This window comes from Miscanthus floridulus, chromosome 14 (assembly GCF_019320115.1).
Source record: "Miscanthus floridulus cultivar M001 chromosome 14, ASM1932011v1, whole genome shotgun sequence".
NCBI classification, from domain to species: Eukaryota; Viridiplantae; Streptophyta; class Magnoliopsida; order Poales; family Poaceae; genus Miscanthus; species Miscanthus floridulus.
The window spans coordinates 24,952,396-24,975,996 of NC_089593.1; the positions used below are offsets into that span (position 1 = coordinate 24,952,396).

Here is a 23,601-nt window from a genome sequence, read left to right on the forward strand (position 1 = left end):
ATATAAAATTCATATGATAAAATTCGGAAGTAGTTGTCCTATTCAATAATTATTAATTTATAAGCATAAAAAGTATAATATAAAGTAAATAAATGGTCAAAATGTAATTTAGAATACCGTGTCATTCTAGCCCACGTCTTATAAAACGGAACAGAGGTAGTAATTATATTTAGCAAGAGAAGAAACCAGATTATTGTATGTCTTAGTTGTTATATTAATCTATTGTTGACTTGGCTTTGCTTATAGCCCAGTTTATTAAACTTGCTATAAGAACAGCTCATCCTTTTTGTTGAACCACATGACCGAGTTCTACTAGCTTCCAAATGTCCCATCATACTGTGTTTCACCATTGGTCAGATTTGCAGAGCTATTTATCGTGTTCCGCACATCTACTTTTCAGTCGAGTTGTGCTTATTTCGGCTTATTCTCTTTCATAGAAATACTACCACCACCAGCTGGCTAGAACATCATGTAGGTGATCCGGAGTCAAGTCAACCGTTTTTTTGTTTGTCAACGTTGCACCTCACCCCCTCTTGGGCCCTGTTCGCTTATCTTGTAATCCGTCTTTTTCAGCATGTTTTTTCAGTCGGAACAGTGTTTTTCTCTCCCAACAAATCAGCCGGAACAGTATTTTGTCTTGTTTTTTCAGCGAAGCGCACGGGACCTTATATATAAATGAGGCTGGATGGGATCCTCATCGCCAAGCAGCAAAATTAACCACTCCTGTCTCTGCTATCGTTTCCAGCAGGTATGTGCTAATACTCCTGGATAGTTTCAATTCTTTGTGCACAAGGCAAATCATGTGTGAAGCTTGGTCCAAATGGGAAATAGTTAATCGTACGTGTATGTCATGGAAGTACATGTCAAATTTTGTGCATTTGGTGGTAATTGTTTCAATCTGTTGTCCTGTTCCTCCTCCTAATAATTAAGATGTTTGTTAAACATATACATATTCTTGTTAGGCCCTGTTTGGGTGTTTAGAAATTTTATGCACTTGTAAATGCAATACAACTGTAATTTGTTGTGCACAAGTAAACCCTTGGAATGCAAATGATTTTTACACCCCTGGAAAAAGCTGTTTGGGTATATACTGAAATGCTTGTAGGTGTCCTGAAACTGCCATCCGAATATCAACAGATAGAGAGCGCGCGCAAAAGCAACGTTAACATCAACTTCGATCATGGAATTGAAATTGGATCTCGAAGTTTGGAACTGAAAATTCGAAGAATTAGGTAGCAGAAAGCACATTCTCTCATCAGCAAACAGACGGAGAATTGTGAATCGGAGCATTCGAGAAACCAGAAGAGACAAGAGAGTCGACGAGTGAAAGAAAAGAAAAACCAACTCATATTGCTCCATTGCCTGAATCCTCACTCGTCCGTCTGACCTGTCAGTGCCCTGTTGCCGTGCCCGACAAGGTCGGCTCGTGCGTCCCATGGCCTATACTCTAGCCGGAGCCGGTGAAGCCGTTGCTGCCGAGACGGCACCACACGTCGTTCCATCGTCTCTGCCAATGCGTGCGGGCGGGCGGGCGGGGGCATGGCTACGCCGCTCGATTCTCCGCCGCTGGGCTCTGGATCGCCGGATTCGAGTTCCGAGCGAGGAGGAACGAGCCCGTGCTGATGCCTTGTTGGGGCTGCGCCGCAGAGGTTAGCAGTGGAGTCGCTACGGTGGCCTTCTGTGCGTGTGGTGGTCGCGGCGAAGCGGCGGTGTTGGTGCGCTCCGGGTGGCAGGAGAGGTTGGCGGCACCTGCGGATCTCGGCGAGAAAGAAGGCGGTTATGGCCTCAGGGTGGGGACGCGGCAGCGGCAGCGGCAGCGGCAGCGGCGGCCTACGGCGATGGCGTTGGCGGCGGCGTGCGCGAGGATGGAGCTGAGCTGCGGAAGCGGGAGGCGTGCCCGATAGATGTCGTTTTCTTTTCCAGACCTGAGTATGAGTTTATTATTTTACACCGGTTTTGACTCGCCATCCAAACAGCCAATTCATCAGGCCTGTAATTTACCTAGTGTTTTTCACTGAATACCGGCCTTCCAAACAAGCCCTTAGTGAATGTTAAGTGAAGGAGTTTTCCCCTCTCAGGAAGAAGACCCAACATATATATAAGCGTAGTGGAACATGTCTGACGACTTGGATATTAAACTCCATTTGCTCGAAACAATAACTAACAACTTTTCAGAGGATCACAGGGTTAGCAGTGGTGGGTATGGAGTTGTTTACAGGGTATGAATGCTCATTATGTTTCCTCTAGGTTTCAATTAACTTTCAATTATATACAACTGCCAGCAGCTATAAGTTTGTGATCTATATCCACAAGTGATTTTTGGCAGGGGGTGTATAAAGGCAAAGAGATTGCCGTTAAGAAGCTTCATCAGTTGCAAGGGCTTGATGATAAGGCATTTGATAATGAATTCCGCAACCTTAGCAAGGTCCACCATAAGAATGTGGTAAAGTTAGTTGGCTACTGTTACTGAATCAAGAAGAAAATATGTCCAACACAATGGTGAACTAATTTTAGCCACACTAATGGAGCGAATTCTCTGCTTCGAATATATGGAATGTGGAAGCCTTGATAAACATATCACAGGTATGACGATCGATTAAGTTCCATGCATATTATCCAACTTTTTGCCATACTAAAATGAGTGATTTGTAGCTTTATAGGCTTTCCTTTTCCATTTTTACTTGCAGATGAATCTTGTGACCTAGATTGGCCTACATGTTACCAAATTATTAAAGGAACATGTCAGGGTATAAATCACCTTCACAGTGCATATGAGAAACCTATTTTCCATCTGGACTTAAAACCTGGTAATATTTTGCTGGACAACAATAAGATGGCCAAAATTGCAGACCTTGGTTTGTCCAAACTCGTTGCTTCAACACAGACCCATAAAACAGAGACTGTCAAAGGAACACAGTAAGTTGATGCCTCATGTTAACCTAATTATCTCGTTGTTCCTTTTTTTCAAAACGTCAATTTTGTAGTTCCGCCTTAGGTCTTGTCTGATGCTCATGTATCCAACTCAATCCATGTGTATTAGGATGGATTTGTGTGGAATTTAGTTCAAATTCTACATCAACCCACCCTAACACACATGAATTGAAATGGATACATGGACATCCAAACAAGACCTTAACATATAGTTCCATTATTCATATTGAGCTAATCACATCCATACCGATGATATATATGCTATGCAGCGGCTATATGCCACCAGAATATGTGGATAATGGATCTGTTTCAAAGAAGTATGACGTGTTCAGTCTTGGAGTTATAATTATTAAAGTAATGGATGGAAATATGGGTCGCACCCGCTCTGCTGAAATGGACGCCAAGCAGTTCACTGAGCATGTAAGAAAAAAAAAATATGAGGAACGATCGTCTCTTTTTCCCATAATTTTCTGTATCATTTGCATTCATTTTATTTGATGTTCCTTAACTTTATGTGCCAATCAGGTATGTGAAAAGTGGAAGAAAAGGCTGCAAGAAATGCCTGATGAGCATCCATCGCTGGAAATAGAAATCCTACGAGTGAAGAAATGTATTGACATCGCCTTAAGATGTGTGATAGCTGACAGGAAAACGAGGCCGTCTATAAAGGATGTTGTCGATGAACTGGAACAATTAGAAGCGGAAATTATGAAAATGTCACTACCATCTGATGAGACAAAAGATCTAATTGTCCAGGTACAACCATTCTGATAGAATATAGATGCTTGAGTGATTCAAATCACCTTTTGTTAGCCTACTTTGGAAAAAAAAACAAATGTTTTAGATTCATAGGTTCTTTGAGCCAGGATGCCTAATAACTAGGATTTGTGTAAAAACATTTCATGAAGTAAAGTGTTCATAAGATCCAAAATACAAACACTTATATGTTAGATTGCATCCGAATTGATTTCATTAAACAATGTACTAGGATTTAGTCAAAATAATGGGCACCCATGCGATTTACTTTGACAATTAAGCTTACTTCAGCGTGCTATGATAAATAAAGGCATACACATTCTACATAATCACATTAATTAACCCCTCCATCCTTGCAGAGAAGCTCTGACTTCAACCTTCTTGCCATAGATCCGGCCCTGGAGCTGCGCTTCCTATTCGAGCCGAGGAAGGCCATATCATGTTGCCTGCAGCTAACCAACATTACTGATGGATTCATTGCATTTAATATAAAGATCAACAGAACCAAGTACAGGGCACAGCCGAGCAAAGGAATGATGCGGCCGTGCTCCAAGCGTTATATCACTGTCACATTACTAGCACAGGAGGAGGCACTTGTGCAGTGCAATGACATGTTTATTGTTACTGGGTGCAAATGTTAACAAGGACCTGAAATCCGACGAGATCACTGAAGACTTGTTCAAAGAAGCCATGAAGGGGAAGGTAGGTTCATGTGGTAAAATTGCCCGATTGTTTATGTTATCATGGACCAGTTTTCATGTTATAGTTGTTATGAAACAATTCGTGAATGACTCTTACAGGCTTCATATCGAATACAGAGTCCTAGATAGGGGGTGGGCATTCAGTCTGACCAAAGAATCGGTTCGGTCTTTCTGTCTTTTCAAGATCTAGGTTATCAAAAATGAAGATTTAGCATGTGTGCATGATTGGTAATGTTTTGAAACCTTTGTACTACTTTTTGCTATAAATCTAAATAAAAATATTGTCATTGTACATATACTTTGATGCCAAAATTTGTTAGTGTTCATACATATCATACAGTGGCACGAAAAATAAATCATTGCAACGTTTCCATTCAAGAATGCAGGACTTTCATTTCTACATGAATAGCTCGAGTGCAAATGTCACAGGATGCATGGAACATCCATTGAAGCTATGCATCTTGCTCATCAAGAACAACCCAAAACCTTCAGCTCAAAAATATTCAAGAAAATCACCAAAGAAGGAAAGCAAAGTTTTGGGGCTTGGATCCAAGAGATCAGAAGCTGGGTTTCAAGACATGGTTTAGATATGTTCCAAGGATCCCAAAGACTTCTAAAAATGTGTCAAAGATACGGCCAAACCAGCAGCACGAAAACACCGAAAAATGACCACTAAAAACACCAAAAAAGAGAAATTTCATATTTGGGAGAGAAGTGACATACGAATTTGGTCTCTTGATTACTTCACCATGTGCTATTACAAGCCACTCCTAATAGATCACAAAGTTTTGGATGGAGAAAAGCTCAATCAAGGAGACACTCCTCCCTCTCCCTCTCTTCCTAGCCCTAACCCAAAAGCTCTCAACCTAACTAATCCCAAAGTCATCCAAAGGCTTGGCCTCACAACCAGCCACCTCCCATATATATAGGAACTTGGCTATTTTCTAAGTCGCGCTTAGACGAAGCGCTTAGCCCAAACACCTAACATAGGTAAATCTATCCAAGTTTTTCTTCAACGATGCAACAGGACCGACGCCTTTCTCAACTCTACTTCACCTCTCGATGCAAGCTTCGAGATCCACCACGTGTCCGTCGATCCACCACTCACTGATTTTGAGGTCCAAACCGGTCAAACCCACCACCAATGGTTTTGAAGGCACAAACCACCAAATCGTCGATGCCTAGTTTTGAGAGCCAAACTAGCAAACCCTCCTCCGATGGTTTCGAGACACAAACCATCAAACTGTCCATCCTTGATTTAATGACCAGACCGACAAACCCCTCATGCGCGTCTCACTAGGAGTGACTCACTAGTGTCGACGTGTATTCAACCTCCGCCAAGCTTGACGCCTTCGCCTTCCTTCTTAACTTGACCAACGCCATCTTCATTACCCAGTGTAGATGTGTGTCCAAGCTCCGCCAACGTGCTCCTCCTTGACTTGGTCGATGTCGTCTCTATCACCAATGTACTCTTGCTCTTCCTGTGCCCGATGTGAGCTGCACATGGTTTGTTCTCTGGTCACTGGTCTCTCAGGTCCAAGCCTTCTCGTCCGCCCTCCACCGCTCCCGGTCTATCGCGCACGAACTTCACACTTGACCTTCTCCATTGCCCTCGACTGTCTTGGCGCACCCAACACCTGCACATTCACAAGCCAAGAGACATATTGCACAACACACATGACACAACTCAACACGACACCTCCGATTAGCCATAGAACAAACAAGCATATTTGAAATATGATTCAACCAGAAAAGTCTAAAACTTCTCAACTCTTATGTCAATCATTCATCACACACACATGGGCACATCTCCGCCATGTATTCACACGGTGAACCATACCTATCTACTCAGCTCTGTGCACACAGCCACTTCCTTAAAGTCCAAAACCAAAAGGAAGCTTCATCAACACTGTAGGCTGTGTTTGAGAGCTGAAGTGTACATCAGCTAGGTTAGGTGTACACAATCACTTCCAAAAATTCCGAAACCAAAATAAATGCTTGCTTCACCACCAGAAGGTTGTAGTGTTGAGAGCAGAAGTGCAACTTCAATTCGTGTAATCATCCCCGAGCATTTCCAGATAAATGGGTGATATATAGGACACTCAGAGATAAGAACAAGATGAATGTAGACCGAGATGCATGCATGTCTCAAGTGGAAGAAATTTTCCAACAAAAATATTTACAGTCACATTGGCATGTAGACCAACAGAAAGCTTTCTTGTACTCCCTCCACTCCAAAATTATAAGACGTTTTAGATTTTCTAAATACATAGCTTTTGCTATAAACTTAGATGTACACTATGTCCAGCTACGTAGTAAAAGCAATAGTAATGTATCTATAAAAGACAAAACGTCTTATAATTTGGAACGAAGGAAGTACTTTTTATTTTAAGACTTCCCCCTAAAGACAAAATCAAATTAAGCTTTAAGTTCCTTTCCAGATTTTTAAAAATTATTTGATTTTAATTGAATATAAAATTAGATCAAACCTAATTAAAATCTCACATAATATGCCCCCACGGTCTTAGAAATGTTGCTAACTCCTAAAAAAGAACTATAGCTAATCCAAACAGTCCAGCTTATAGCCTATTTTAAACCACTCAACCTCTGAGCTTATTAGATTTACCTGATAAAAACAGGCCTTGTGTCCGATGGTGGAAGAAAATGATCCTCCATGAACGGCACGCCTGCACTCCCAAGTTGCTCAACGGGACGCATGGAACCCGGACAAGACGCGCGCGTATGGTACTCGCCGCTCAGACGCAGCAGTAACCGCCCGCCCGATCGCGCCGCAGGTGCTCAGTCAAGGCCTCATTTCGGAGCCCCTCAACACTGCATGCATCGCGCCGCGATCGTCTCCGCCTCCCCATCCCCAGGCTATAAATCCAGCAGCAGCAGGGGCACGACGCAAAGGCAGCCCATGCCGCCGCAGGGGAGGCGAGCGAGCATGGAGCTCACCACGTAGCTCGATCGAGGGGTGGTTCTGCGCCTCAAGCACGACGACAACGGAGACGAAGTCGCCGCTGCCGTCCACGTCCACCGGCGAGGACAGACCAGGGGAGGACACGGCGCCGCCCTCCTCCGTCCCGGGAGGGTGGCAAAGGCCGGGACAGCCATTACTCATCTCGCGCGCTTGACGACGACTCCACCACGCCCATGGGGCCCGACGAACGGAGCTCCGTGGCGCCGCCTTTGGCCGGCCGCCAATGCTTGTCCGGATTGGTCTAAGACTCTCGCCGCTCGTGGAAGGAACGGATGAGAACCCCTCCACTCTTCTTCTAGTCTAGTTATAGAAAAATGGTACTTCTGTCGAGTCTGTTGTTTTTTTAATGATCTTTATATTATGTGAAATAAAGGGGCATTATAACATTCTGAATCTTGTCACTTGTCAGTGCAATGGTTTTCGTAAATTTACTCTCATCATTATCTGCAAAATTGATGACATATCAACACGGCAATGCGCGGCATGCCATGTGTAAGTAAGAAATTCAGTTAACTGACTGATGGGACATCAGGTACTCTCTGGAGCTTCAGTTTTGACATGTGATCCTCCATCTCCTTTTCTTTCTTGGCGTTTAATGAGTGGACAAAATCCTTCAGATAACGAGTGCTACCTGCTGCCGATATTGTTGTGCACAAGTCATTGATCTCTCCCAATGTTAGTCTAGATCGTTCCATGTAAACTACGACTTCCCGTAGTTAAACAGGCGTTCAGGAGCCTGCAGCTCAGCTGATGTAGTTGTCACAGGGAGTTACAGAATGCAGTTTTACCAAACTTAACATGAATGACAGATAGACGAATCAGTATTACCCTCTAAAACAATAGTCATCTGAAATGAGTTTACTTCATCTGTTTATCTACAAACAAGTACATAAGTATGAAAAGGGAACATATATGTAATGTTTACATATATTACACCGTAGTCGTGAAATTGTCCACGTTCGTGCAGACTGAACAAAGATAGGCAGGACGTCCTGCCAGAAATTCGCCTACTCCAAAAAACAACGATCTTGTCCAGTGACCTGTATGAACCTTCAGTTCATCAACAGATCACAGATGTGATCTTCATTTCTGTACTTTCCTTCAGTTCTTAGCTTATAAATGGCACCAGGGTGAAGGCAAAGCTTCAGAATGCATTAGCTGATGGCAATGCTAGTTTCAGATGCCACCAATCCCACTCCTCAAAAGAGAAGGCCATCCTCCGGTTTTGGAGATCACAGCTGAGATCTTTTCAAGTAAACTATCACTGCTGCGCCACTGAGAGTCCACTACACCGGCCATTAACCCAACATGAACCAGCGATATCCCACTACTGCAGGGAGGTGGTGCCAGCTCCTGTGACGGTTTTGTCACTTCGGTATTCAAACTGGGATCTTCGATGTGCAACTTCAACACCTGAAGGTGAACATTTGTTTTAGTCAGGTGGATCGAGCAAGTAATTTGTAGCCCTACAACCTGCAATCGAATAGATAATCACAGAAGGCACAAAAAAAAAGAGTTACCTTCAACCCAGATGATTTGGCATGCAGCACTGCACCAGCAAGATCGGCGTCTGTTGTCAGCAGCACTCGGTCACCTTCATCATCTTCATACTACATAGAACAAGATCAAGTTGGCTAGTGCAGGCAAATACAAACCATCTTTTAGTTGGTGCAATGACGAATGAAACCATTTATACCATCACCCATGGTGATGCAAAGACATGGTCACATGGATGAGTTCACACTCTTCAAGTATAATAAACACAGTTAATTTTTCATCAACAGAGTAAGGGAAACTTTGGCTTTTGCTATCAGATATTGGGGCATTGGGCACCTAATCTCATCCTATTGGACCTTCGTAATCTTTGGAAGTTAAATGCTTATATGCCTACTAAACCATAGGACCATTCTGATGCTGAAGTACTTGATCAGTCGATCTTACCAAGAGTTGCACTGCTTCTTTTTCATCAGCAATACTTAATCTTTGTCTTACAGAAGACACAAGCTCATCCAAGCTCTCTGAGCCTGCAGTAGTGAATTGAAAAATTAACATTCAGTTATATTTGATGATGCAACCATATCTTACATCTGCAGGTAAACTATGGAACAAGCAAATACCACAAGTGAATCTGTGCACACGGCCTTTTCGATCTTGAAGCTTAAAGGAAAATGAATTGCCAATCACAGGGGGATAAACACTACTCTTTCCATCTCCAGCCTCTGACTGCAGGAGTAAGGATACCTCGCTGAACAGTACAAGGAGAGTTGTATTATAGCCTCATATGAAAACAGAAGAAGACAAATAATCCTCAAAAGACCCATCAACAAACCTACGGCTATCGAATTCCTCATCTGGAGGCTCCAATGCAAGAGCAGAGTCCCAGAACCTCTGCATTACCGAGTTTGCGACATCATTCACAGTTCCATTCCCTCCTTCAACCTACAAGTAGAGAATTAGATAGACAAATTCATGTATGAACCAGAAGAGAGCTGAAGGAGTATGGAGTTAGGGGTTACCAATTGAATAGTTGCATGGGTAAGTTGCAGGACATCCAGGCAAGCAGCAATCTGTCCATCTGTTCACAATAATGAAGACTTTAAACATGTAGCATATAAAGTAGCAGTATGATATTCAAAGATTGAGACAGAAATCAGGTGGCACCTTTGTCAATAACAGGAATATGCAAGAATTTGCCATCATGCATTATATGTAATGCATCGAGAATTGTTGTTTCTAACGTGGCACAATCTGGGTTGGCAGTCATCACCTGAAAATGTTATAATGAAGTAATGAGCACAGGTAGTGTAAAAGCAACTGGACAACTTAGACAGTGAGAAAAAGAAAATTGTAAATATAATGGAATACCTTTTCTACTAGAGTCAACTCAGGGGAAATATTTTGTGACACAACACGCATAAGTATATCTTTTGAGCTGCGTAACATAATCATACAACATCAACAATAAGCAAGGGAATCATGGACAATACTGTTTTACTAATATAGAATGCTTACGTAAAGATCCCCTGCAATGTGTTTCCTGTAGCGACAACCACTGAATTAACCCGAAACTCTCGCATTTTTTGTGCTGCTACACACACAGGATCTGTAGGCGAAACAATTGCTACTCTGCAAGATAGCATAGTAAGCTCAATGTCCTTTCTATTGCTAATTATTGAAAGAAAATAGTCAGAGAAAATCAATGATATACTTTGTATTCTCTGTAACGATGGTTGACAAAGAAGGTTTGAACATCCTCTCCCTTAGAGTTTCAATGAGAGCAGAAGGAACTGTAACCACAGAAAATTACTAACTTTAAATGATTTGTAACATGATACAACGTAAAAATGGTTTTTAAAATGTAGTTACAACAATTGAGATATATAATATCGTTAGACAGAGGGTGCCACAGCTCTAATGGGCCTGTACATCCTATTGGGCCTAGTGCCTATATGGTTAGGACAGATAGATTGATATCTATTAGGCAAGGATCCCTGCTGGTTCTGTTTCTATAAACCTAGGTCATCCTTGCCTATATATGTGTAACCTCATATCCCTGATAATCAATCTACTATCTTGTGTCTAATCTCACAAATATAAACATTTAATAGTAGAGCAGAATATGATATACCTAGCGAATTCGTATGATATGAAGTTCACTTGGATTTAGAATGATAAGGCGTTAGCATGATTACTATTTCATAAAATATACCTTCTAGATGTAAACCAATTTACTCATATGACCCAAATGGTTTTTGAAATGAGAATTTTGAGATATTATATGTAATGCAGAAACCTGAAAAGTTGCCTCCTAATTGACGTTCGACCCCTTCAACAGCAGCTGCTATTGCACTTCCTTGTTCTGCAGCCTTTTCCAGTCTTGATATTGCGTCATAAAGGCATTTTGCAATGTCCAGCATAGCAATAACCTCACCATTCTCCTACAACAGGAAGGTGTCTAAATTTCCCTAAAATATGAGAGAACAAATTGGAAAAGCTGATGTTAGTGAAGAAGGAAGCACATATCCAACTAAGTGTTGACTAAGGGTTTCTGTGCAAGGACATGAGAACAACCAGCTTACACAGTATACACATATATTATCATTGAAATCATGACAGAAACTCAGCAACGTGACAAACAAATCCTAGAAATTTAACCATACCAATGAAGAAATATTCATTTGCTACTAAGATATTGAGGACTGTGATACAATACAGCTCCCCAAAATTGTATTGTCATTGCACTTACAAAACTAGCAAGTACAGCTGGATTGACAATGACTTATGAAATAGTATACATCACATGATACAATACAATTTTTTTTTTCTTTTCAAACACAAGATTACGTTTAAGACAGGAAAAAAAGCATAGTGGTTACAGCAAAATATATGAGTTGCACAAGAACTTCAGGAAGTAGCCTATACTGTTACGAAAAATGTACACGGATGGTTAGTGCAGTACAGTACATATATCAGAGAACAGCCCATGGCACAGTTCAGTGAAAATCACAAGCTGGCTTTCTCTACTTTGTTCCCATATTGTCCATACAAACATTTACTTAATAAACTCTATCAAAGGAAATGCCAGAATCACTAGACATACCTTGAACCATCTTCTGCAAAGCCTCAATGGCAGGTGTGTCAGACATCACATAAATAGGATTCCGTGTCATGATTTTGGAAATGATGGTTTGCTCCACCCTAAGCCCCTCAGCAATCACCCTTGTAGCTATATCCTGCACCCCAATTTGAATACAAACAAAAATCAACAAGTCATATTGAAAGCAGCAAAAATAGGCCATCGTCTGCTTGGTTAAAAAGCAACTTACAACTTACAAGGTTATTTACTTCAAATTACTGAGTAGAAATTATAGAACTATAAAGATAATGTTCTAGTCTTCTAGATGCCTAACAAAAGTGCAATGCAAACCATCATCATATAACCTGGACTGCTTCGATAGTTTTAGGCATAAACCAACTACTAAACAAGTACAACAGCACCCTTCTGTCCCTCTTTCATTTACGCATAGGGAAAAATATGCATTGGTAAAAGGAAATTACAATGAGTCGTCCAAGTTTGGTAAAAGAAAAGGCTGATCAAAATCTCCAAATAAAATGGAACTTTGCTTTGACAGAAACTGACAATTGCTAAGCTCCAAACCAAGAATGTAATCCAAACACAGATTTTCCCCAGGAAGATATGTACTATGTAGCATCTTGGACTCCTGTTACATCAAATTCAGAAAACCCGACCCATTTCCTCAGCTCTCAATCGCTATAAAAGCACACTGGAACACATGTAACCATCAAACAGAACCAGAAAATTACGAAAAAGAGAAGAGAAGTCACCTTGTCGGTAACTATGCCGGAGAGGAGGCCATGGGCGTCGGTGAGCAGCACGGCATCGACCCGCCTCGCCGCCATCCGCCGGCACGCATCCGACACCGTCGTCCCCTCCGATATCGTCAGTGCCTTGGACAGCCGCAGCTTCTTCACTGTCCTCTCCCCCCTGGGCAAGCAAGCCCAAACCAATTAAAAATCCAATCTTCAGCGGTCCCGGCTCGAAACCGAGGCGACGAAATGGAAGGAGAAGATTGACCAAACGTTGCCGCGCGCTTACGTGAGCTGGTGGGGGGAGGCGGGCTTGGATGCGGCCTTCCCGTTCCCATTCCCGTTGGCGGCGGCGGCGGCCGGCGACCGAGGGGTCGTCAGACTTGCGAGAAGAAGCTGATGGCGGGCGGCTCCTAGTACGGCGGCCAGGCGGCGCCGCGGAAGTGGCTGAGCTCATGGCGATATTTGCGGCGGAGGTCCTGGGGGCTAGGGACGCGGCGGCGGCCGGCGAGGCAGGAGCAGAAGGTGCGGTGGTGATTCTGCTCCGTTTCAACTGGCGGTCCTTCGATAGCGTGTGGGAGTTTTGCGTTTCAGTCACTCTAGTTCTGGGTTATCATGCAAATTCACCAATGGTTTTGGTGTCTTTGTGCTTTGGACTTGCTTAATCGAAACTCGGTTTGTAGCATACGATAGGAAACATATAGGAATAGAAAAAAGCATACAAATTTATGTGCTATGTTTCTCCAATCATGTAGATAGAGTTAAAAAAAACACAGGAAAGTAAATCAGCAGGTCTTTGGTAGCACGATAGGAAAAACAAAGGATTTCTGTACACATTTGAGAAGGTCTTTGCCAGCCGTTGCATTCAAATCAGACAACTAGCCATTACATGGAGTTGTAAATACATGCAGCAGCATACAAACGTAGCCTTCTCATTTGCATCGTGTGAAGAGACCAACAACTGGCTCATTTCCACATCTGCTCAGTCACAAAACACCACAAAGAAAGCCTTCTTCCCATATAACTAGCTCCTCTCCAAATCTGGTTGACCATAATTTGATATGTGTTTTCATGAAGTGCACTATAGCACAAATTTGTACTTAGCGAGGGAAATTGGAGGAGGAAGAAAGATAAGGCAGTGACACACTTTAAATTATACTATATTCCAAGCTATGGTGAATTCTTCTCTTTGAAGATGGTGTTTTGAAATCTTCAAAGTTTATAAGGTGCCAAGATAGAGAACTTATCTACAAGGGCGATGTGGTTTTGCACTAGTAGTGTACTAAGTTAGTTGAAAACCTATTTGCTAGCACAATACGAATAAAGTAATAGTGTATTTTTTTACCTGAGGAAACCCAGCTTTTGTAAAGCCAAGAATAAGTAATAGTCATTATCTAAAAAAAGTATAACTAATAGTGTTGCTCATTAGAAAGAATGTTCTAATAAAATGAAACACCAACCGAAGCTAATGTGTAGATTTTGGCCCTGTTCGTTTCGCTGAAATTTGGCTTATGCTGATGTTTATGCTGATTTGTTGGGAGAGAAAAACAATATTTGTTCGCTGAAAAGTACTGCTAAAGTAGTGCAGCTAGATTTGTCGTCTCAAAAGTAGTCTTAGGCATATGTTTTAAGTACCAAATGGGGCCAAGGAAAAGAAGTTGGTTTTCGTTTAAACACTTTATAGCACAGGAGACATCGTTTGTGTTTGAAAGTTGTGAATTGAAAGGGCAAGCCCAGGCATCCCGATCAAACAGTGATATCGCGACACGGCGACAGATACAGGGCCTAATCGAAACATTTGCCAACCAACCACTACTAGTCGTATTAGCAAAATATAATTGCGCAGGCAACATCCATTAAACGCGCCATTGATTCCCAAAGCCGCGTGCAGCCGTGCACCACATGCCCCGCACGGCCATGTCCCCTTCCCACCACCGTCCCGGCGTCCCCCAACGACGCGTGGGCCCCGCCGGCGCAGGCTCACGTGACGGTGCACCGGGTCCTCGCAGCTTCTCATTCTCTCACCGGGCGCCGATGCGGGTTTGGAAATTTTGAAGTTGCGTCCCGCCCCCCGGCGAGGGATGAGCGGCAAGGCCCCCTCAAACTTTGGGGTAATTTCGTGCAGATCCCTCGCTTGAGTGAGGGCCCGCGTGGCAGTGAGGAGGGCACGTGATGAACGCGCATGTTGTGGGTGGGAGTGGGAGCCGCCGCGCCGTGGGGCCCCGTCCAAGAAACGGAACGCATGTGTGGACCGTGGACGGCAGCGGCAGCGGCAGCGTGCACCGGCGGAGGGCCACAGGAGCTGCGTGGCTCTGGTGCCGGACACCGTGCCCTACTCTACTGCCATCCCCGTCCGGGCTTGCTATTGCTTGCTGTGTCAGACAGCAAGCGACAGGCAGGAGAGGATGGGACAAAAAAAACCCTTCACGGCCAAGCGACGACACGGCAGGGGGCAGGACTGCAGGAGGAGCACGACGAGATCCACTCGCCGTCGCAGGATGGGTGATGGATCGAGCCTGAGTTTGGATGGCGAAGCATCTGGGTTTTCACGACCAGAGAATATAGTCCGTTTTTTATTAACAGAAGTGAATTATACGACACAACTATGAGAGAGCCTCATAACACAGATTACAAATCATTAAACTAGTGGTGAGTGACTTAGAATAAACATAAGATCAAGAAAAAGAAGAAACGAGAGAGCGACTACCCTCACCACTCTAGACCTACCTACTGAGCCTGCACAAAAATGATACATCAAAGAAATGCTTGCCTGCAAAATAGAGAATACCGTGGTGGCAAAGTATCCACCCAAAAAACATAGGCAAGCATCTAGCAGCAACGGCGACAAACCATCCGCCAACGAAGACCAAACAACCATGGCGGCAAAGCATCCACTAAGAAGTGGGTTAGCACCTCTCGCCAGCAAAGCATCTACCAGAGAGGGGACCAAAGAGCCAATGGCAGCAAAGCATCCACTATAGTTCCCCCGATGGCCAAGCATCCAACGGGGAAGAAGAAAAGACGCCCACTACGACAAAGTATCCGTAGAAGGGAGCGACCATGACACTCTCAACAACAAAAGCATCTGCAAAAGAGGAGACCAATGACAACGGTGGCAAAGTATTCACCAAAAGATCCAATGATGGCCAAGAATCCGCCATGGGAGAAAGCGACAGCTGCAAAGCATCCGCTACGAAAGCCAAACGACGACGGCAATGCCAAGAGCTGCAGGATAGACCATTGTGAATAGAACCTAGGCACACATAGGCATAGTGAGGAACTCCACCAGGAGCCGACGGCACGGTAGGAACCACGAATGATAGCGGCCACAAAGGGGACAGGCGACGAGCCATAGGTGATTCTTCAGCAACGCCTACAAGAAGGGGGTGATGCCCAAAGGTAACACCTTACATTGGCCTTAGAGGCTTTTATGTTGCCTTAGAAGCTTCTAAGGCAGGGCTTACACTTAGAATCTAGTGCAGTCGGTGTAGAAGCACAGGGTTCAACAACGACACCTCCAAGGAGGTATGTGGCGCCAAAGACGTCACCGTCGTTCGCTCGGCCAAAACTAGGCAAAGCTTTTGCCAAAACTCCATGACTCCAATGACATTCCCCAAGGAGAGCCACCACCCGGATGAAGAGACAGGAACTAGCACATGCGCAACCGCCTACACCCAATTGGGCAGCCCACCACCGCTGTTACACCGCGAAACCCATGAGCATCGCTAGCCGACCACCACTGTGCCGTCCAGCCACATCGAGTGGGCTGCAGCCCGCACAAGCCGGCTATGGCCAGCACCAGCCGCCCTATAGCCAGATCAAACCGGTTGCGGCCAGCCGGGGCAGTTGCAACTAGCCATGGCTACCATTGGCTGGGATCCTACCGAGCGTAGCTGAGGCGAGGAAGGGCGCGTTGGACAGTCGTTGGTGTAGTCTCGGGGTGGCGTAGATCTAGCGAAGGCATGGTTCTCTGGCCCCTGCGCGGCAAGGCAGCGCCCGACATGCTGGGCCTGGACAAAGCCAACGCACAGTCTACCCCGCATGGCTTGGCCCGGCTGGCGCAGCCCTGGCAGTGGCCAAGCAGGGCGTGACTGGAGGCACCAGATTAGCCCCCGCCAGACACCCCCACCGCTGACGACGATGAGGAAGAGTAGGGGCGGGAGCTGGCCGATGTCAACCCGCTACTTGCCCAGCACGGCTTGGCCCAGCTGGCGTAGCCCCAGCAGCGTCCAGGCATGGCGCATCTGAGGCACTAGATCTGGCCGGGGGGACGGATCCGCCCCCGCCGGCCACCCTCGCCACCGGCCATGATGGGGAAGAGGAGGAGAGGGAGGGAATGGAGGGGTGGAGAGGGAAGGGAGGGGATGCTGCGGATGAGCTCTTGTTTTTAGGAGGCGACGACGACAGTCAGAGGGGCGTCCAGTAAAGGGTGGTGTTAGCTGAGCTGGTGAGCGCTGCCTGAGTCGCCCGAGTCACCGTGAAATATCAGGTCCGTGGTTCATCAGTGCCAATGCCACCTGGCGGCGGATAATCTACTTCATTGTTTGCTCCTTTATTTAAACCCGTCTTCAACTTTGCCCGAATGTCAATTTCCCTCGCCAAATGGGAAAACACAAATTTTTTATCTCCTCCAACTTTCAACCGCGAGAGAGGTGAATCAGTCTACGTCAACAATTCTAGGGTCCAATACATTTAATAAAAAATTCTATAAAAACATTTTTTTCTCAAAATAAAATCCGTTTTTAAAAAATATGCAATTAAAATCCTAAATTTAAATATTCTTTAGACAAACTGTTTTAGCTCGAAAAAAATATGAAACAAGTTTACGATCTTCTCTAAGATAAAGCTCTTCTTTCTCTGTGTTTTTAGTATAAATGCTCTTTTTTGTTATAATTATATTAGTCTACGATGATGCCCCAAACTATATAGAAGTTTAAGTGACTTTGAGAATGTCACAACTCCACGAAAGTGTTCTGTAACCACCTCATGCTTGATCTTATTTAGTATCCACAAAGTGGTACAATTTGAAAAAATTACCTATAAGGCCCTATGAAACTCACTTATACCTTGTATGGCCCTAAAAAGTTCAAAACTCCTTTATGACGCTGTGTTTGAATTTCTGTGTCCTATACGACACTACCGTCAATTTGGGAGACTAATACTGTTAAGTGTCATGCAAAATGACCAGAATACCCCTATTCTAGAAAATGCAGTGATTCCTTATATGACACTACTTCATGTGATGTTAAAAACATACTTGTTCCCTCTACGACACTGCTTATTTGTATGCTTTATTTTGACAATAAAATTCATCCACATTATATTAATGTGGTTAAAATTTGCAAATAATTTGTTAGGCTAATATGCATTATTTAAGCATTATAATTCATCCACATTATACAACTGTGGTTAAAGTTTCCCAAAAAATAATTGTATTGCTGGCTTGCATTATTTGTGCAATAAACTTCATCCACACTATATAGATAAATACTAATGAGATCTCAATATAAATTTGTTCAAACACTTCATTGAGTCCGTAGAATCTCTATGCATATAGTCAATATAAATGGTCCATAGCTTCATACATTAATGTTCACATACATGTAGGTTCAAACATTACATTAAGTCCACATGCATATATATCATAAGTTATTGGCGAGAATCACAAGCTAAGTCTCCTTTTGCTTCTTGTGCTCGTTGCCAGGACTTGCTGGATCGGTTTTCTTGCTTCTAGTGCTTATGGCAAGGCTGTCTAATGGCACCATATGATTGATTGCAATCCTTTTAGCAATTTGTTTGTTTTCCCTTTACAATTTTCCTTCACAGGAGCAGCTGTTTGCTCAGTTGCCAAAGTGAATTCAACAGGAGATTGGCTCTGGCTAATTGGAGCCACTTCTTAATATGCACCTGTAGATCTCAAACAACATCAATTTTTAGACGAAACAGCGGGAAAACTAAAACAACAACAATGCTTGAAATTACCTTTTTGATGCTCCAGAATATGTGTTTATGTGAGGTACACTTGTGATTAGTCCACAAGTACACTTGTGTGAGCAAGCACATGCCATGGAGGATGAAAATGGCTTAGATATGTAGTAAAGCTCACACATGTGATGGAGGAGCTTAACATATGTGATACATGACATGGAGTCATGTGACTAGGTGGAGAAGATCAAGACAAGACTTGGCTTGATGGACCGGTTGTAAGCAGTAAGGGCAAGTCGGAGGCTTTGAAGCAATAAACTAGCGTGGCAGGAAAGCTTGAGCAAGACTTGGTGTCGATGGACCGAAGCAATGATAAAGAGCAAGTGAGGTCAAGATCGATGAACCAATAAGGTCACGTGATGATATGAAAGTGGATCATATCATTTGTGATATTGTTGGTGCATGTGTTGCATCAACATTGGAGAAGATGGAATGGAATTCAGTAAGGCAAAGGTTATAACCCATAGGACATTCCATTTCACCAGGTCATAGGTGTGTAGAGAAGTTTATGACCTAGATTTAGGATAGATCACTACTATAGATTGACTTATCACTATCAGCCACTTTCACTGCCATAGCGATAGAAGCGACTGTGTTATGCTTCCACCACCGGTTGGACCGATAGCGAGGCCTCCTAAGGCAGGAAACCGGTAGTTGAAACTTCTACCACCCATGGGTTAACAATAGTTGCGGCAATGGTATTTTCTCCGTCGCATGAAAAGCTGAGCCGACTAGATAGGCATTCTGGCCGCCGGTCCTACACGCCCGTTTGGTCTACCAGCGGTAGTAAATTGAGCGAGTTTTTTCCCAACTACACACAACATAGTTGCATCACCATTTCACTTCTCCATCTTCAAGGTTGGCACATTGTTCCTCTCTCCTAGTTTATGTGAACCATTGCACGCCTCGCACAACGCCACTACCACCTCCCGCACGGCCGGTGCATTGTTCCTCTTGTAATTTGTGTGAACCATTGCGCGCCTCGTGCCACGCCGCCGCTAGATCCAAAGGCAAGGGTAATGCTTTCGCACTGCACTGATGGATCTTTGATGGATTATTTTCCTCTTTAGTGATCTCATTACGAAGGAAGCTCTCATCCAACTGCACAATGACGATCGTAGGCTCTTTGAAATGGAGGCGCCCCCAACAACAGGAACACATTGGCTAGCCTCATAGAGGATGTTGTTTTGGAGATCCTATGCCGCCTCCCTGCTCGCTCCTTGTTGTGCTATAAATGTGTCTACCACTCCTGGAACCACCTCATTTCCAACAACCATAAGGTGCTGCCCCAGACTGTGGCCGCCTTCTTCTACGATGGCGAGAAAGGCGAGCGAAACTTCACCAGCGTCACTGGTGAACGCCTTGACTTGTCTTTCTTGCCCTTCTCCATTGACAAAGTGGCTGTCTTAGATTGCTGCAATGGCCTTGTCCTATGCTTGTGTGTTGAGGCTATTGGATCCTGCTATGTCGTCTGCAATCCGACAACCAAGAATTTGCGGGTACTGTCGCCTAGCATCCATGCTGTTGGTCAGGCTCGATTGAGGTTCGATCCGACAGTCTCCTCATACTTCCATGTGATTGAATTTGTGGAGGAGGAGGACATTGAGTGCCTAGGTGTGGGGATCTACTCATCTCATACTGCAATATGGATCTATCAGGAATCTGAATGGGGCTAGGACATTGATGATGTGATACATTCAAGATCAGCAAGTGTGTTTCTTAACGGTTGTCTACACATTATGGGGTACTCTCTGATACTTGTTGTGGATATGGAGGGAAAGACATGGAGGAAAATTCTTAGGCCTCATGGTACTCTATCCCTCCATCCATCAAGCTCAGGGTCACTTGTGTGTATGTACTGTTGGTGGTGTTAGTGCTCACAATATGTCCTAACTTTTAGTCTAGATCCTTGAAGACTATGCTACTAATAAATAGACATTGAAGCATACTGTCAGCACACTGAAGGTGTTTGGAAAGACTAATATTAAATTTGGTTACATGGATTATGATTCAGCCTACACAGCGATTACAGTTCACCCAGAATGGAATTTGATTTTCTTTGTTGGGGCGGAAAGAACAATCATCGCGTATGACATGGACTAAAGAAAAGTTCATGTCATCCCTACCAGTGTCAACCGTAGCTATGGTAGACATAAAGTCCTAGCATGGTTCATGAGCAGACCTTACTTTCTTCCTTATGTTCTGTTGTTCTTTTTCTTGGAGTCATTAGCGGAGCAGTGAATAAAGCTCCATTCGATGTATCTCTATGTCACGACATGTTCAAATAGACCAATGTTGTTTGATTGTCTATGGCCATGTTAATTTCGTCTAGGATAGATGTTGTCATTATTGCAGCTAAACTAGTGTGCCATCTTAATTTGTTGTGTTTCTAAATTGGTTTATTTCTCTGGTGCGAACAATATGTTATGGTGGTGTTACAGCTCCCGTCGTAGTTTCATACGGTGATTCAGCGTTAGTGTGACATCGCCCTACTCTGAGAGGTGGAAGGCCTGCGTGACAATGAAGAAGGAAGAAGCACTGTAGTAGTAGAATACTTATATTGATTTCTAATATTTATGGGTACATGGAGAATGCTGATGAGGGCACTCCAAAATACTACACAAAAATGACACCTCACAAGCACTACAATGCACCCGCGTTATAGATGCACCTCAAATGTGGTAGGGAATCAAATGGTCCACGCGTCTACCCTGCTCCGTCGCCCGTGTGACTCGCGTGGATGGCCATGGATGTCATGGACCTTGACTGTTGCCTTCCCCGCTCGTGTCGTATCATACGCTTGAGTACACGTTGTCATTAAGTCCAATTTTAGATGAGGATGAAATGTGGCAGGGAATCAAATGTGCTCAGGAATCTGAACCGCATCATGTTCATCGCTCTGTCACTCATGAATCGCGTGGGTGGCCATAGATGTCATGGACCTTGACTATTGTCTTCCCCACGCGCATCTTGAGGTCAGGCTATTTAAGCAAGGTAAGCTAGTTTGCCATCAGTTGTGCTCATTCCACACACCGTCTTCCTCCAAGAACCACCTTTAGTTTTAGTGAAAGGAAGCTTTTGAGCCTGTCATCCATCTTCATTGCCATGGTGCTCATTCTTCAACTTCTTCGGCGACAGCACCGGCAATGGGATAAGGCCTTGAGGATTGGCTTTCTTCTGCGTTTGGGGTGTAGCAATGGTTGCTTGTCCTTAGTGCTAGTCAAAGTTTTGTGAAGATATAAGGAGGATCACTGCCTTTGGTATCTCTGGGGTGATCTTCTCTTCCATTTCTGTGGAGGAGTCAGACACGCGGGCAGGTCTCCTCGTGCTTTCCGCTACAACCCTTGCCTACACGAGGGGATGCAAATGGAAGCTTTGCAAGGTGGGTGTCGCATCAGCTCTCTTCATCGGAGCAGCCTACGATTACAACACTGTCATTTCAAACTCCACTCTATGCCCCTTCTTGGGTGATGTTAGTGGAAGTTTTGCGACGTCGCAATCGAGCAAGGTTGTTTTATGTACTCGATAGGTCTTTATTATTGTACACATAGTAGTCTTCGATACACATCTTTGTTATTGTACACCTTTCAAATGTAACCTACTGGACTTATGAATAAAGATTTACTTTTTTAATGAAATGTTGGCTCATGTTGTTGTGGTACTCACATTCCTATTTTTATTCTACTCCGGTGGCGGTGACCGGGTAGACGAGACCCTTTAAACAAGCCGCGTGGTGCAGTCAATTTTCTCCGTCCAATTTCCAATGCCGTTTCTAGGAGAAGTGTGCTCCACTAAGATCATGGGAGACGTAGCCTCGCCTTAACTCCTGCTCTCGCTCGGTGCAATCATAGGGAAATCCAACCAATGCCTAGCTCGCCTATATATCCTTCGATAAAAGGGTTGCGTATCCTAACCCAAAAGGGTGCCAATGATCATTGGTGGGCTAGCAGCGCATGAGTCCAAATGTTGGCAAAAGCTCACTGATAGGGAGGTTAATGAGGCCACCCTAGGCGATGTCGTCCTGGCTTTCCTGAAATGGTCAGCGACTGTGATCACTTTCGACAGAAAGGATCACTCCAACCACATTTCGTAGCCAGGATGTTTTCCCCTTGTCGTCGACCCAATCATCGGCAAGACCCACCAGTCTCGTGTCCTCATGGATGGCGGGAGCGGTCTCAACCTCCTCTACGCTGAGACCTATGACGCAATGGGACTATCACGAGCGGCGATGCGGCCATCTGGTGCTCTGTTCCATGGAGTCATACCCGGACTTTAGGCCATTCCCCTCGAGCAGGTCGACCTAAAGAAAAGAGGTCGATGGAGGGCGCGATGCCGCCGGATCTGTCGTACGACACTTTAGTCTTAAAAATGGAGTTGCACTGGGCTAAGCCTCATGGGTCGATCCCCAGGTAAGGTCGCATGACTACGACATCCGAACAATCAGATCATCAGCAAGCATGGCAAGATGGCGGTGCACAAAACAAAATAAATCAAGAAACATGAGCTAAGAAGATTTCTTTATAAAAAGGCCCTAGGTAAAACCTAAGGGCCTTGGCCACCACCGCAGAGGATGTCCTTCACATTCACGGTGGCCACGACGATGGATGTGGCGACGGCGAAGTCACCGACCAGCTCGGGGCGCTCCGCCTGCCCGGCGTGGCCCAAAAACCCGGGCTCCACCTAGCGGAAGTCCTGGGCAGTGTAGAGTTGCATGGCAGTGAGGGCGACGCTGGCTCCCTTTTAGATTCCCACCACCATAGCGTGCTCACAGTCCTCCATTAGGAGAAACTCCCAAAGGTGGGCTTCCTCTGTCTCATGGTGAGAGGCTGCTAGCTGCTCCTCCAGCACTGGCAACAAGACGACGAGAAGATTAGAAGCTATGGATGTTAGATAGGACGATAAGACAGAGAGAACCCT

The 23,601-nt window shown here is 44.5% G+C and overlaps 2 pseudogenes; one reads left to right on the forward strand and one right to left on the reverse strand.

The window, feature by feature from the left end:
- Nucleotides 1-1,819: 1,819 nt before the first annotated feature.
- Nucleotides 1,820-4,478, forward strand: LOC136503209 (cysteine-rich receptor-like protein kinase 44; annotated as a pseudogene).
- Nucleotides 4,479-8,140: 3,662 nt separating this feature from the next.
- LOC136505045 (CBS domain-containing protein CBSCBSPB3-like) lies at nt 8,141-13,296 on the reverse strand (annotated as a pseudogene).
- Nucleotides 13,297-23,601: the final 10,305 nt, after the last annotated feature.